Source organism: Euwallacea similis, chromosome 32 (assembly GCF_039881205.1).
Source record: "Euwallacea similis isolate ESF13 chromosome 32, ESF131.1, whole genome shotgun sequence".
NCBI lineage: Eukaryota > Metazoa > Arthropoda > Insecta > Coleoptera > Curculionidae > Euwallacea > Euwallacea similis.
The window spans coordinates 188,480-204,925 of NC_089640.1; the positions used below are offsets into that span (position 1 = coordinate 188,480).

General features: G+C 35.0%; 1 protein-coding gene and 1 non-coding gene across 5 annotated transcripts in view; one reads left to right on the plus strand and one right to left on the minus strand.

Annotated features, from left to right (window-relative positions):
- Positions 1-16,446, plus strand: part of LOC136418016 (netrin receptor UNC5B-like) — a 176,136-nt gene that overhangs the window by 21,586 nt on the left and 138,104 nt on the right. The window contains exon 1 of one of the 4 annotated variants that reach the window (XM_066403909.1): positions 15,102-15,120. The exons of the other annotated variants lie outside the window; for them this stretch is intronic. The gene's annotated coding sequence lies outside the window, so the exon portion shown is untranslated. Of the gene's footprint in view, positions 1-15,101; positions 15,121-16,446 lie in introns of those variants that run through there. 4 annotated transcript variants of the gene reach the window in all.
- TRNAK-UUU (transfer RNA lysine (anticodon UUU)) lies at positions 14,790-14,862 on the minus strand. Its single transcript has one exon. It is a non-coding gene; the product is annotated as a tRNA-Lys (tRNA).

The window sequence follows — 16,446 nt, forward strand, 5'->3', positions numbered from 1 at the left end:
TAACTAACGCGTATGATAATTATCTGGTTTGACTGCTTGGGGAGTAATATTAGAAGTAAGGAATAAGACAGGGATTAGTGATATGGGGATTGCTAACTTATTAATCCGGATGTTAAGTAACTCTCTTACCTGGCAACTCTAATCTGATACCTTGGTGTACCTCGATTTATACAAAATTGACAATATCCACTCAGGTTCATTGTTTTCAAAATATGGTGTAAGTTTCCGGAATTTTTTAAAGCAAAATTGAAAATGCGAGACAGCATTTTAAATCCACTTTACACACAGCATTTCTGGGAATTCTATAGTCGAAATTAATACAGAAAAATTGCTTTAACATATACCCTGTTATACGTCGGTGCGCCCATTCACCCATTAAAAGTTACACGTGTATCTCTCGGAGGCCAGCTGTGCATAAAATAGTTGTTGTGAACATTCGTATAAATTACACGGTTAAAATTCACCACAAGACCGCTTCCTCCTTCCTAGATTTATGGAATAATTATTAATGCACCCAAGAGATAGTCTCCGGTGATTTATCTCTTTCATATCCGTTTATTAGAGCCCAACCTCGTAAAAGTTTCAACATAGAATTGAAACGAAACAAACGCAGTCACCAAGAATGGGGTTAAAGTTGTGCTTTGTGCTGAATTTCAATGTTTTTCTTTTCAGTTGAGATCAAGTTGTGTGGGATTAAAGTAGGAGCTTAACTAATGAATTTATTTCCAATTTTTTTTACCATTAGGTTAATTCTTCGCGTGTTTCCGCTCGTTGTGTACTGATCAAATAAGAGCAAGAATACAACAAAAATCAATTAGCAAACAATAATATTGTTCCTATTAATACTCGGGCATTGTCAATAATGGCAATTCCCCGAAGAGACAATGGCACAGGTCGTAATCATAATTGTCGATGAATCAGCTAACTTTAACGCATCTGTGCTAAAAGTCCCAAATGACTAACGAGGAACGTAAGTCATCCACTAACGCACGTTCTTCGGCAAAGTTGTAGCCTCATTTCCGTATTAAAATAAATGTTTTCGGGGGAGGAACCGGCAAACTTCTTCTTACTTTGTACCCCCGATTCACTTCCCTTTCACTCGCTCCGAAACGTCCTAGTTTGGTAATTTATTGTGTTACATTAACGCTACGCTTTGAAGAAGTTATTGAGGTTCTGTTCATACTTCAGTGCCGCTATTTCACGAAATTGATGTCTCTGGGCTTTGTTATCAAATTTCAAATAATACGTTGTTGTTCACAACAGACTCTCTTGTTCGTGGTGCCGTAATCGGTACATGTAAATCCGCAAAATCTGGCTTCAAAGCGTAAATTCCGCGCTTTTGGCTTATTTCTGTTTGCCGAAGTGCTTACAACGAAATTTACGATCTCCTAAACGCGGCTTTAATGTTCGGAAAGTAGGATACGATTGTGGCCCTTATTAGGCCATGTTTACACTCATTTACGAAATTATGGAATTTTAGCATATTATAGAATCATCCCACAATACAATAATCTTTAATTATATTTGCCTAATCCTCAGCGTTTATTGGCCTCCACTTTAACAGTACAGTTCTTGGCATACTGCAGTAAATTAAATTGCTGTTTTATCTCGTGGAATTATCTTCCTTGTAAGGTTATTAGTTTTTTTGCTTTGGGTGTATCGATACGATTACTTTCAAATTTTCAAGGCATTCAACTATAACCAGGCTGCGACTAGCGTGATTGATAAGTGCCTCCCAATAGGCTCTTTGAAAGAGGTGTTTGAGACTAAATAAATCCGAGAAGTTTTCATAGGTTTTATGGACAAACTTGATGAAAAATTATGGTAGATTTGTCAATCAGGTTAGTGTCATGGAAATTACGTAATTTTCCTGATAAAGTTACACATGGTGATGGTAACTTTTCCATCAATATCACGATTACATAATTTCGTACAGCTTATTGAAGAGAACGCCTTAGGAATATTCTATACATTGATCTTTCCTTGGTCAAGGCGTAGTTTCAGTTGCGAGCTGATTTGGCAAAAATAAAGTTAAAGTAAAAGTTTCTTTAAGTCGAAAGATCAAGTCCTTCAACCACTTTATTGGAATATTTCCAAATGTTTTCTAAAATGTCCTTTTCTCTGCATTTTATAAATGATCATTTATATATAGGTGGAACTGTTTTTGTTACAAAGGCAGAAAGACCGAGAGGCCGATGGTATTGTTCTAATTTGCATTATTCGGAATCTCGTCAACATCGTTCCCATTTCATTCAGTCAGTTTTATTGCAAGTTTTCATCGTTTATTTTATAAGATACCTACGTAAGCTTCACATATCGTCATATTTCTTGGACGGCTTTTACAAATTTCAATTAAAAGTTGGTTCGCTTACTATGTTTCCAGACTTTGGGCAATGACTAATCCACTTTGCAGCCGTTAAGCCCAAACTGCGAAAACATGCAAATTCCCCCCATAAATATTTAGACTGCGGCAGTAAACAGATCAAACGCTTTTACAAGTCCATATTTCTTGCTCGCATGTAAAGGAACTATTTTAAATGCTTTCCGGTTAACACGTACGTAACAATGGCCAACCCTCGTCGTTCTGGACTTAATTTCTTACTTGTGAATTTACACGTCTTTAAGTTCTAAGCCTCCATTGCTAATTGCGATAATTATAGTTAGTTTAATGCTCTTTGAACAGCATGTAACTGAGACCACCTAATGCGCTCACGCCTCTGTCACCAAACCAGACACAATTTTGTAACCTGGCCTTGTAGGTTTATCATTGAACCGCATCTCTCATTAATAAAGTCCCTTTGTTACATGTCTAGTCTAAATCATGTGTATCCCACCTGAAAAGCCATTAAGAAAAATCAGCAAACACTCCCGTTCCGCTGGTGTGGCTGCAGCCAACGAAAAGCCCTCTCCTAAAGCTAATTAGGCTTGCGGTGGCGAAGTGGGTCGTCAAAAGGCCTTTTTGTGATGGCCTTCAATGGCCATATGCTCCCCGAAAGACCTCTCAAGAAATTGATCCCTTAGATCGTTCCTTTGGAAATGTTACGTCGGTTTTACATGCATAAAAGGCCTCCGGACAGGGCTGGCTGGTCATCAATCATCTTCCCTTTTGACAGAAATTATCTAGTGCGGCGATTGGATAAGGTGGTCCGCAGCTAACTTTTTAATGTGATCAGGTTAACCTCTGCTTTGCTAAAGATTGCGGTGGCATTTAAAGGTTAAACGAGGTTAAAGAGTCTTGCTTTTTAGTGCAAATCCGCTATTTTTGTAAAGAACAATCGTCGATTGTTTGGAGTAAGCGGTTTCACTTAAACGACCGAGACGTTGCGTGTTCCATCGACGTGTTCAATCAGCGGAAACCTTCGAGCTGAACACAGAGGCGGAACGCAACCCCTTAAGACCAGCTTTTTACCCCATAGAAAGCACATGAGAACTCTTCTGCCATATTCTTTTGAAGGACTGTTTCAGACCATCTTTAGCTTCATCTATGTGTCTACTTTTAATGCACGAAAAGACAATCGATTTTCGTGCTGAGTACCGCCTCTGCTGCTAAAGCCTTTTCTGCATGTCATTCATTCGGTTTTCTTCAGGTTAAATTTTTTGTGTCCAATCAAGCCACTTAGCTGGATCAAATCGATTTCCTTAGATAAAATCATTTGCAAACATACGGGGTTTTTATTGTTCAATTAAGGAGGACTTACCATATATACCAAACTCTGAGCAAGTTTAATGGAAAAAGCATTTTTAATCGTCGACCGTTTTATTCGATTACTCCACAGCAGGGGGCCGAGAAATGCAAACGTACAAAAAGGCACTTATCTGCTCATGGAAAAATAGGTACAAAAGCCGTTTCGAGGAGGTCCTAATTGCAACTTTTTCAACGGAGCTATTCGTCTTTTATGAAGTTAACAACTTAGGGCCTTAATATCCCATTTTAAAACTACCTGCTTTGCACCCTCTTTTGCTTATCCAGTGATCTCTTGAAGACTCCCGGGGGTTGTTGCGATGCAATGGTTTTTGGGTTTCAAATTTATTGCCGTTCTTGGGGTGGACCACAAGTTATCAGTAGTGTGTAAATTGAAACAAAGAATTTGTCTTTTCATGAAAGCAGGTAGGTTGTAGGGACCGTTCTAAAGGAATTTTCTAAGAATTTTTTTCTCTTCAATGTCGAATGAAACCGAAAATTTTTTAATGAAAAGATCTTGACATATGTGATTTTCAAAGTTACCCCGAAATTTCAAAAATTAACGTTGGAAATTGGTGAATAAAAATGAATATAGATTTCAAGAAAATTTAATCTGTTTTTAGCTGATATTTCATTTTACAAATTTACGAAAACGAGAAAACCGCGTGTTATTAGGAACTGAACGTCTTAAATTAAGTGATTTTCAAATTATAGTTTCTCGAATATCAGGATTTCAAACACAGAATTATCTTCTCGATGAAAAATGATTAACAATGCAAACTAAAGAAATGCCAAATTAAAATAAAATTATCGACAAGAATGTCTTCATATTTTCATAAAAGTTCCACCTTCTTTGCCAAACTTCCAATTAAACTATTAGAAATGATATAAAGTAACATTACCCTGGAATCGCCTTAAAATTAGTTTAAAACATCAACAAGATTTGAGGACAAGAGAAAAAGTAAACAAAATAAAATGGAAACTAATTTGAACTTGTTTTTAAAGCCGAAAAAAATGAGGAGTAATTAGGACAAAAAACGATAGAAGAGGGTGCTCAACAAAAATTGCTAAAATTTACTCACTAAATACCGTGTGGGTCTAGATTCTACCCTCTCCCCAATATTAATTTTTTAACCATTTTTTTTTAATTCAATAGCGGCATTAAATTGCACAAAAATTCTATTTTTTGACTTTTGTTGATTTTTCAAATATATTGATTTATTATATTTATTTAAAGTGTTAAAAGTTTCAATTTTTCTAAAAGGTTTTCTCGAAGCTCCTGAATAACTTTGAGACATCCAATGAACTAATGAATTTTATTTATAAGAGTAACCATGTGAAAAAAATATCAAAAAACTTGTTTGTTGCTATGGTTATTTTTATTTATTTATGTATTTATTTATTTGTTTGAACCAAAAACTGTTTTTTAGCACAAAATTGAAAACAAACCAATTTCCTATCAACAAACAAGTTTTATCATTGTTTACGTACTATTTAACTGAGTTTGTATAGCATTTTTTACCAAATTTATAGTTGTTTTTCTCAAAAACTAATCGATAGATTTTGAATCGCAATGCACCATTAATGTCATTTTGGAAGACCTTTAATTTGAAGTGTCACTTAACCAATGTTGCAATTTGAAAAAATTGACCATTTTGCACTACCGGTGACGGAAACAATATTTAAAAAAATAAACACATGTTAAAAGTAAAAATTTTCTATCGTGTTCAATACTGCTTTTGAATTTAAAAAAATAATAATAATTAAAAAGTTAACAGGTAGCGGGGGGCAATTTATAGCCGCACAGTTTATGAATAAAAATGAATAAAGCAACAAACGTTGATGAAATTTCAAAACATAAAAAAATGATATTGTCACATTACGTTTAACTCTGAAAATACGTAGGTATGCATTTCGGTTGCAAGAATTCAAAATGCGAAACGTTAGGAGCTAAATAGGTATATTTTGAAAATAATGTAACGCTCACTGAAAACTTCTGATGTTCCTGAGTTATTCGCAGACTCATCTCATTAGCGCCACATTGGTAATTCGAGCAAACACCGGCGCCTCTTTAAATTGAAACATCCAATGCAAATAAGAACATCATCTTCCTACAGTTCCATTCGAGCTGTCATTGTTTTGACTTTATTATTCGCAATCCCGTACCCTACACGATCCATTCTTGTCTCATTACCTCGTTGAGACAAATGTCTTTTTCGACTCCCACTGAACGTTGATGATCTTCCTCTGTCATGGAAGATTTGCTCGACAGATGCTAAAATCCTATGGACTTTTTCTTGCGATTTTACGACGTGGATCATATGAATGTATATGCGTTGGCATAATAAATAACTTCGAGGAAGCTATTAAACTGTCTTTATGATTGGATATAAATCTCGGTTATGATGGCCAAACAAAGCTCCATAGCTTCTTGGGGGTATATTCGATATGTTGCTGCTATCGATAGGAGAAGATTTATCAGAGAGATTTATTGAGTGAATTAGGTGATTGACACCCCGGTCTAATTTGTTCGGAATCTCAAGGAAAAGAAGGTAAATTAAATTCCTTTTGTGGCATTCAGGTCAGGAATAAACAATGATCGAAAGCCACCTATAGGTTTTTCGGGTTCAATGTAATGAGAGCTTAATATTTTGCCACATTTGCTTTTTGTTGATACTTCGTTTTCGTTTCGCATACCTTTAGTTAGTTTTATTTTTAAATTTCTTATTGACATCTATAGATTTTCTCTCTTCCCTTCAAAGTATGTTCTCAGTCGATACTCATTTTTATAAGTTTTCAAAACCAGTTTATACCATGTTGCTGTTGTCTTCTCTGTATTTTCATTTCTTGTTTATATGTACCTTTTCTGAACCTCTGTTTAAGCATGCGCGGTTCCTTTTTCTCTTGTCCTGAAATACCGCCTTCCGTTGACCTTCATTTTTGCTGGTTTTGAGAAGTAATTTGTAATTGCCTTCGTTTTAGTTTCATGTCTCTTTGGCTTATATCTTTTATCAATTTTTGTTCAAATCTGTCCCGTGCCTTTCTCTTCCTGTTCTTAAATTTTACTCTTACTTGACTTCGTTACTGTCGGTTTTCAAAATGAATCCCAAAGTAATGGTTCTCAGCGTGATTTCTAGGGATTTGTAGTATTTATGACTACTTTGAGAAAAATCGGAAGGCAGACGAAGGTCCTATCGAGCAAGAGATGCAAAAAACTTTCGTTGTTGGGTTGGTGTTAATTCCCTCGTTTGTTGACGTCTTCGGTTTGCATCTTTCATTATGTTCATGAGGAAATTTGTCCCAATTCAAAGCTACTGTCCTTCCGATCTTTTTCTACTTTGCTATTGAAAGAAGATTTATCAGAGAGATATTGGGCGAATTAGGTGATTGACACGCCGGTGTAATTTGTTCGAGCCGTCAGGGAGAAGAGGGTAAATTAATTTCCTTTTGTGGTTTTGTAAACAATGACCAAGGCGGAAAAATCTTTAAAGAAAAATACAATTGATGACAGGCAAGTATCTCTAAGTTCAATCTAAAGACGTCGATTGTGCGAAAGTGCGATAGGAAATAGTCCCAAGGCGTGATAAATTAAGGGCGAAGCTATTGTTTAGCGTCACGGGGAGCCTGACAAGGATATACGCGCCCCTTCGAAGCAAAAGGATTCCTTATTACAAGAAAGAGCCCTAAACAATGGGAGTTTTTTCCGTAATTAACGGAAATCCGTATTGAGCCGAACCGCCCTGCTGTGACGATAAAAATTATTCTTGGCCCGAACAAAATGCCATTGTCCCTACGTAATCGAAATTTGAGACAACGTCGTGGTCTCGGATAACTTTATTTATGTGGATTAGCAAAACTGAATATGTGCGATTGTTCCACCCACCCCGTATAGAGATAAAATAGCGCCGTGGGTACACATACAGTGAGCCATATATTCGACCAAAGACAATGAGACACTTAGTGGATTATGTTGTTAACGACGAACTGAAAAAAATCGACGTTGAGGGCGACAATCAGATCAACCAGTACTGGTTTTGAACATGAAAAGGTTATATGGGCAGACAGAGAAACATTGTCTCAAGCTGAACTTTAAGGATGGTCGTAAACCGCGGTTAACTTAAGTTACGTGGGTTGGCGAGTGACGGTATTTTTGTGCATAACAATTATTTACGATCTTGGCAGCCGTTCGTACTACTTCTCCTAAAGGTTCTTCTTGGAAATAGCGCCCGATCGTTTGTTTGCCAGCTTTCTTCCAATTAAATTCCCCCATTGTAGGCCAGTCATTTAATTACTTTTAATCCAATAAATCCACAAAGAGCGTGCGTCGATAAATGAGGTACGCTTATTGTTAGTTATTAATTGATTGAGCAGTCGTGTCGGTCCATTAAAGCCGAAAAAACTACCATTGTTCCTTCGTATGTTTTTTCCTTGGACGTAACTGACTTGCATAATGAATGATGGAAGAAAATTCAGCCAAAGCTGACACTAAGCAGGCCATGTATTGATTAATCGTATCTTTTAATAAGTTAATAATTTTGTTGTAAAGCAACTAATCAATTGTAATGATTTTTGTGGAATTTAATACCTTTTAATACCTCCCTATACTCCTATTAATCCGATTTGAAAAGTTTATTAATTAGACCAATTGTCTTGAATTAACAATTTTGACATTACACAGGTGTAACTCACCCAAGCGAGTTGAAACATTCTTATAATGTATTTATTATAAATATCCGATAAAAACTGAAAATTTGGACTTTCGTTTTTGTCCAAAAAAGTCGAAAACCATTATTTGGAGAAAGCTAATAATGAAACTGTATTGCAGCACTTTTCATCTGGTTTTCTACTGGTGTGATCGGTATTTTTACTCGATAATTGATTTTCGAGAATATGATCTTTAAACTTTCTTATTGGCGCCATCTTGGATTTTTGCAAAATAAAAATCTACATGAAATTTCTTTTCCAGTGATGTATTTATTATGTTCCACTATTTCGGTGAATTTTATATGAATAAAAGTAAAAAAACCTTTTCCATCTAATTATAAGAAGCCTTGAATTGCGTTACCATGTCAAGTCAGCAAACGTTAGATTGTATTTTGTTAATTTATGTATTACTCAGTCCACTAATTTAATTAAACAACGAAGTTACCGATCACACCAGTAGAAAACCCAACAAAAATTGCTCTAAACATGTTTCGTTATCAGCTTTCTCCGAATAATGGTTTTCGATTTTTTTGACAAAAACGAAAATCCAAATTTTCGGTTTTTATTGGATACCTCTAAAAATATTTGAATTTTTTAAAATTCGCAAACGGATTTTGATAAGTCGTAAAATATATACCTTTGTCTCCATTTAACCGACTTTGTATCTCTTACCGTTTTCGAGATCCGTCATACATAGACTCGAATTTGTTACACCATATATATACATATATAGGGTGGACCAATGAAAAGAAACAAGGCCGATTTCTCACATTTATTGCTTGCAGAAAAAAATCGCTGGTGCCTGTCGATTTCTATTTCGGGGGGGAGTCTTTTGTGCATATTTTAAATCTTGCCCCTTCCAACCCCCCAGAGGGGGAGGGGGAGCTGAAATTAAATCTTAAATAGGATTAGGTGTCAAGTGATACCTCATTTTAAAGGTCATCGCATTCTCTTTTCAACACTTTCAAATTCTTTGAATTTTGTAAAGTAGTTTTCATTGAAAAACGTTTTAAATGTTAAACAAGCCAATATTGAAGAAGGAATAATGCCTTTTCAATTCGTAACTTTCATTTTTGTTTAGTGATAGTTTTTGTGAGAAAAATTCATTTTTGCTGAGTACAAACTTGTTTTTAATACTAATAACCTTACAAAGGGGGAAAAGATTTCCCCCACGAAATAAAAATCGCCGGGTCCCCGCATTTTTTTTCTGCAAGCGACAAATATGAAAATTTGGCCTTGTTTCGTTTTCATTGGCCCACCTTGTAGATACATATATATAGAGGACCTCAAAATATGACGAAAACCTTATCATTTTTGATAAAATTTGAGTTTTATGGGATAAAACAAAATCAAATTAAGAGGGATTTAAAGAGATTACCAGTCAAAAGCAATGCGGTTTTTGACTGGTAAATTAAGCTATTTGTAAGTCTAGCTATTTACCAAAGTCATGAAAGTGACAGTTATCTTAAATGTGGCATTACATCATTACATCACATTTGACTGGTAATCCCTTTATATTTCGTTTGGTTCTATTTCACAAGACTGCGATTTTATCAAAAATGATACGGTTTTCGGTAAATATTGAAAGGAAATAAAAGTTTTAGAGCTAAATTTCCTATTAAATGGTATTGTTTATTTGTTAGTTGGTTTGCAAGTAAAAAAATCCCAACTCTTTTAGACCTTACCTTACCCGAAATCCAACATTTATGGAGCACCTATCGATCTCACATTTTTACTAATTAAAGATATTGATAAGAATAAATCATGTTCCAAATTTGGTTGTGTTGTGATGGCGCATAACTGAAATATGCCGTTGTTTAGAAATTTACAGGCCCACTTTGGAGGTCAATATCTTCTATATACACAGTGTTTCAGAATAGTATTTCATAAATTTAAGGGGTGATTCTATAAGTGATTTTGAGAAAAAAGTTTATATGAACCTAGGTGCGTTTTCGCTTTCTGTCTGAAATACAGAGTGCTAAAATTTGCTATACATACATATTTGTATAATCTCAGTTTTACAGCTGGACATTATTAAATATTAAGAAGTACAACTTTTGCCCCCATTAACTCGTCTTGCATATTTTACTGTTTTCAACACCCTAGTGATCTGACGAATTTGGAACACACCGGACGTGGATCCGATCAACCTCCTTTCTATCAGTACACTAATGCGGAGGTCAATTTATTTTTTTTTCCTATAAAAATACTAGAAGTAACAATAAACAGAGAATTTAGGTTGTTACCCCTAACCGTACTTTTAAAATGTAATTATTTTTTGTTCCCGCATTAATAGAGTATTGTATTCGGTCATAAAGGCCATAAGCACGTGCCTATGTATATTATTGCTGCATGCCTTTTGTAATGAGAAAGTCCAGTGGCTCTATTTTCGAATTTCATTATTTTCTTTGTCGGGTTATGTCACGGTTACGCAAAAGACGCACATTCGGAGAAGCAAAAGTGGCATTTCTTTTATTATTTCAACTAACTTGGCGTGTTATTTTTTCCACTTAGCGGCCCCAGAAATAACGACACGAACCGAAACTCTTTTCTCTCTCCCGTTGTTCTTTTTGTTACTTTGTCGGAATCGGGAGTTAAAATAAACAAAATCCGAAACCTGACGTCTGGCAGTGTAGGAATGAAATATCACGAACTTCCACTTCGGTGATCTATTAAATTTCACTTCAGGCAGGTAACAGGTCCCATTTGTTGATGAAATTTTGCTTTATACGCCTTCGAGTTGCTCGATAATAATGTAATGTTATTGTCAACAAGCAAACTTTCTTTACGACAACATTTTTCACCCCAAACCTCATTTCGGCTCAATACTTCCGGCCAAATTTGCAAGACGCGCCGTGAATCCTGAATTCTGGAAAATTTATTCCTGGCATGTCGAATTAAAGGTGAAACAGGCAAGTTCTTCACGAATCACGATACAAATCGTTGTAGATTTGGGCATTCCGAGCACGTCTCACTTTCTGATAGTTTTAAGATGCAATAAATTCTAAATCATAAGCCCGTTTACACAGGATAGGCTTGGGGGTATTTTTGTTTTCAATTTCTATCATATCGGACTCAAAAAACCGAAGTGCTGAAGTGTTAAGAGGAAGAAAAGCTTCTCAAATTCATATCTGAAAAAGAATTGGTATCTCCAGCTCCACTTCCTTTTTATGTATTGTATAATTTTGTAAAAAAATTTAGATTAGAAATTGAGCAGCATTTTTGTCTCAATATACTCATATCGTGATTGAGCATTCCACTTCGGGTTTTAATTTCGTCTCAGATTGAAATTTGCAGGAAAAGATTCTATTCTATTTAAAGAGCAAGAATTCTTTGCGTGAATTGAGCATGTTTTACCCACTTGATCTACTCATGTTATTTGAAGAGCAGTTATATTATGTACATTTTTTTCGATAATTTCCGCGGTTGCAGTTTGAGATAATATTCTCAAAAATTTCGAATTGAATACAGATTTTTCAAAATTATTGGTATGTTTAGGTGACCCCTAATTAATTAAAGCGAAAGTTTTTCAGATAAATTTAATTGATTGTACATGAATTTGTTGCTTTCACGAAGTTCATGTTCTTCCCTGTATAGCTTATGTTTAGCAGAACTTTTAGTTTTTTAAGTACTCAAATTTTGTCCGGCATTTAAAATCCTAACGGTCGGTTGTCGTCCAGAAAAGAGCTGGAAAACTTTATTTTCCAGTATTTTCCAATTGCCTAATTTTATATAAAGGTAGAGATTTTCATACTTTCCTACTGAGTTTAAAACGTTTTGTCAGACTTCTCAGTTTTTAAAATTTAAAAAGTTCGGAATTATCTATATTTCGTGAAAAGGTGAATCTAATGTTTAATTTTCCACAGAAAATGGCTCTTTCTACATGACCAACTCTCTTCAAATTGGTCTACCGTCGGATAGAGAACTTGATGCCTTTCTGAATGCAGTGAGGAAGTTTTATTTGGACTTTCAGTTTTAAAAACATTTTTGGAAGTGTCTATATTTTATTAATAGATTCAGAGTTCGATGATAATGTCCGGTTTCCTCCCGGAAACGGGCTGTTTCCATGTTATCAATTTTCTTCAACGTGACCTAGATGGATAGAGAATCTCATGCTCTTTCCAGTTGCGTTAGGAGTTGGTCAAAATCTAATTTTTTAATATAAGATCTAAAATTGTTTTTATTTTTTGAATATAACTGAGAATAATATTTGCTCTTTACGAAGAGCTCGGACGAATACTTTAACACGTTTCGGTGACAAATTTGTCACCGAAACGTGAAATAGAATAGGAGAAAAAGTGATTATGAAATCGAAAATTGGCGTTAGTGTTCGATCACTGTACCTACTTTAACCTGTAACTTTATTACATATGTTGGTCATTCCTATAAATAGTACTTGTTGATGTTGAGTTTCTTCACGGGTCCGAAGTTGACCCCTTGTTCAAGCATGGTATTAACCAGGTTTACGGAACAAGAGGCCACACATCGGTTTTTATTAAGTAAAATATGTACACTTTCTTTGATTTTGCGCTTCCTGAAAATGGCTTCATTCTGTGACCATTATCAAAGGCTTGTTATCATATATTTGACCTGTAAAATTCTCTATTTTTAATGTAACTTTGGTATTTTTTATATGTCTCGTAAAGGTTTAGAGGTCTCATAAGTACAGAATTTCTCGCATTCGAAAGGTATTTTATCTACGACATGCTTTTTGTGTTAATTTTCGTTTGGCCGTAAAATATCTTAAACCGTTGACAATTTTTCACTATCCCTTTTTATGCGTATCACGCTATTTTCAATCTTTTTTTGGTATCGATACTTACCTTCTTAGTGTAATTTTACATTCGACTCAATCGCTCTATTACGTTATTGAGTAACATTTTGAGAACTACTTTTTTCGCTGCACCATTAAACAGTTTATTGAACCCCAGACCATTTAAATGATTTCTTCGTTTCACTTTCTCATCAGCTGTAATCGCAGGTCCGTCCCTGGCCTTGATTTTAAATTACGGGTAATATCCTCTATTACAAGTCTTAAACTCCACTTCACCAGGTCTCACGATAATATCGGTAATTACAGTAAAATTCGACTCGTTTTGCATGTACGGCTCTCATAAACCCGGCGAAAAAATCGAATGGGGGAGCGATGCGGATGATGGGTCAATAATTTGTAGTTGTAAATACTGTTTAAAATTTCCGCTATTTATGGGGCCTAATTGATTTCGATGCGCCGCGTCCGACCCACGCCCATGCCTTATTCATCTTCCATAGATGGCCGCTAAACGTCTCTACATGGAAGTTTGTACGATGTTAGATTAGAAGATCGTGTTTGTCTTGTCGACTACTTTCCTGATGCGTTTGGGCGTAATGATTCAGATGTCTGATGGAATAAAAATCAAGTGCTGTAAAGTCTCTTATCAGAAATCTATCAAATACAATAAAATCCCAATTTCTCCAACCCTTTGTGATGAGGCTTGACTATATGTATAGAACGTTTCGATGCGAGCTGGGAATGACAAACAAAGCCACCCATGGTAGGTCTGCTAGATAACGATCGCCATTCAAAATAGAATGTAACGGACAATGAGGGGTTGACAGGGTCATCTGATAGGATTCTTTCGGGTAATTTTTTGGCTTGTCAGTTCTCAGTCTTCGGATAATAAATAACAATTCTAGTGCTCAGCGAATGTATCATGCATATAATCATGATTTATCGGCAAACGGACTAATGGACTGAAATCCGTCGTTCTATTAAAACTGGAGCTGATAGCTAATTGAAACAACGTATCAAAACGAGAAAACTGGCGATTACACGTTTTATATTTTATTACTGCGGCCCTGTCAGGAGCTCATAAAAACTAATACAAACCGAGTAAAAAATATTTTCATCATCAGGGGATTTATTTTTACACATTTAACAGGAAGTGCAGGATATAAATCTAACCTTTGGATGTTACGGAGGATTAATAAATCAGAGGTTGTTCGTTCGAAATGTCAACTAAAATAAATTTTCCCGCTAATTCAAAGAGATTGATTTTAATGGATTTAGTAAGGCCCTCAAATATTTGCTAATGTTAAAGTCCACTTAGAAATAATTATCCAAAGGAACATGTGTGGTTACTTAATACCTTGTTCTTCAGATTGTCGAGTTGAATTTGTTTTTCTTAGAAAATCCAGCCAATGGCGCCACTTGTGCCGTTTTAACACCATGTGTTGATGTTGTCATTGCGTCTTTCACATTGACCTCGATCAGGTTAATTTATTGTCTTTTTGGGGAAACCTCATTTAGATTCATTTCAACAAGCAGGAAATGATTTCGAAATATGTTAAACTTATTAATAAAATACAGAATATTATTTAAGTAATTAAATTTTTAATTAAATGTAAAATTTAAAAAAAATTTCGCCCGAGCAGGGACTTGAACCCTGGACCCTTGGATTAAAAGTCCAATGCTCTACCGACTGAGCTACCCGGGCAGATGTCTATAACACGCACTCGGTGCGCCTCCTTCGACGCGCCGGTGAACAAGGATCCACTCTCCGATAAGATAAACTGCAAGAACCTCGGCTTTTAAGTGGGGCCCCATTGTGTGGTCCGTGTAACACATTCTAATGTAAACACTGCGATTTTTACGATTTCTTTTTATTTTAACAGCTGACGGTGATTGGGCGCCAACCTACTCGTATTTCTCAAACACGCATCAATCTAAGAGCTTTTAGATTTTAAACAAACAGGTTGGTTCAATGGGAATTTTTATGCGGCGAAAATATGGGTAAATGTGGATTTTTATTTAGATGCGAAAGGTGAATATAAAAAAATGTACGAAGCTCAGTATCTTCTCATTGAAAGTTTGTGATCTAATTAAAATCTTTGCAAATGCGACTATTATACTATGGTCGTTAACTAGGTGCAATACCACCATTCTATATAAGGTCTTGCAAAATGTTGTTTAGGAAATTTTCGATAAAATTCTAAATCCAAAAGAACTTTCTTTATTCAAAAAAATGGTCCTCTATATAGAGTATGTCGATAACACTCAGGATAATACTTCCTTGTTTTTGGGTCTGATACTCTTATTTTTCCGAGCGTTTTATGCCTCAAATCCAAAGCAATCTGTAAAGTCTCAACTCTAACTGAGATATTCTATCGTGTATTTACAGAACGCTGCATCAAAGACTACTAAAGCCGTGAAATTGTTATTTATTAGCCTATTTTCAAATTTGAAAAGTTAAATAAAATGGTTCAGTGTGCTTCATAATTTATCAGTAAACAACATTCGCAATTACATTCGTTCATACATTCACAAATAACAAATTATTTTTTTTAATACATTGATATAGGGTTTTTCAACTTTTCCTCGATATTCAATAAAAATTATAACTATTATGAAAAAATATCCATGTGAATGGCATCAAAATATCAACATAATTCAATTCAGTAGGCTAGATCCAAATAAAAAAATATTAAAAAATGTTTAAAACAGCATCAAAGTTTAAATCATTAATATTTGTTGTTTTATAAATGTTTTATTTTTGACGTCCTTTAATATTTTTTCTGACAAATTGATCATCATATATTTGTCAAAATTTAGTATAAAGCTTTGAGTCACTCTGTTTATTGTACACAGCTTGTCCCAAATACAATCTTTAACTTAAATAGAGGTCTCAAAAATTTTTAGAGATACAGGACACTGGAATGAACACGAAATAGCGCGTGCTTGAGAATATTATTATGCTTTCTGTTTAAAATTATAAATTATAAAATTAAAATTTCTTTTTAGTACATGCCGAAAAAAATTGAAAATTACTATTTTCTTTCAATTATTTCATTTTTACCGAGAAACTGGATTGTTTGATTTGAGCTCACAATAATTTGCGGACATAGACCACTATCCGTGGAAGTTCGTAGTCAGGCTTCAGAACAATTAGCAAATTCTTTATTTTACACTGCAAGACAGTTAAAAACGACTCGAAGACAAAACTATATGTAGCAAATCATTAAAAGTACTCAGATACAGCTATGTGGAAAAATGGGAACGAAATCCAATCCAACATGGATTA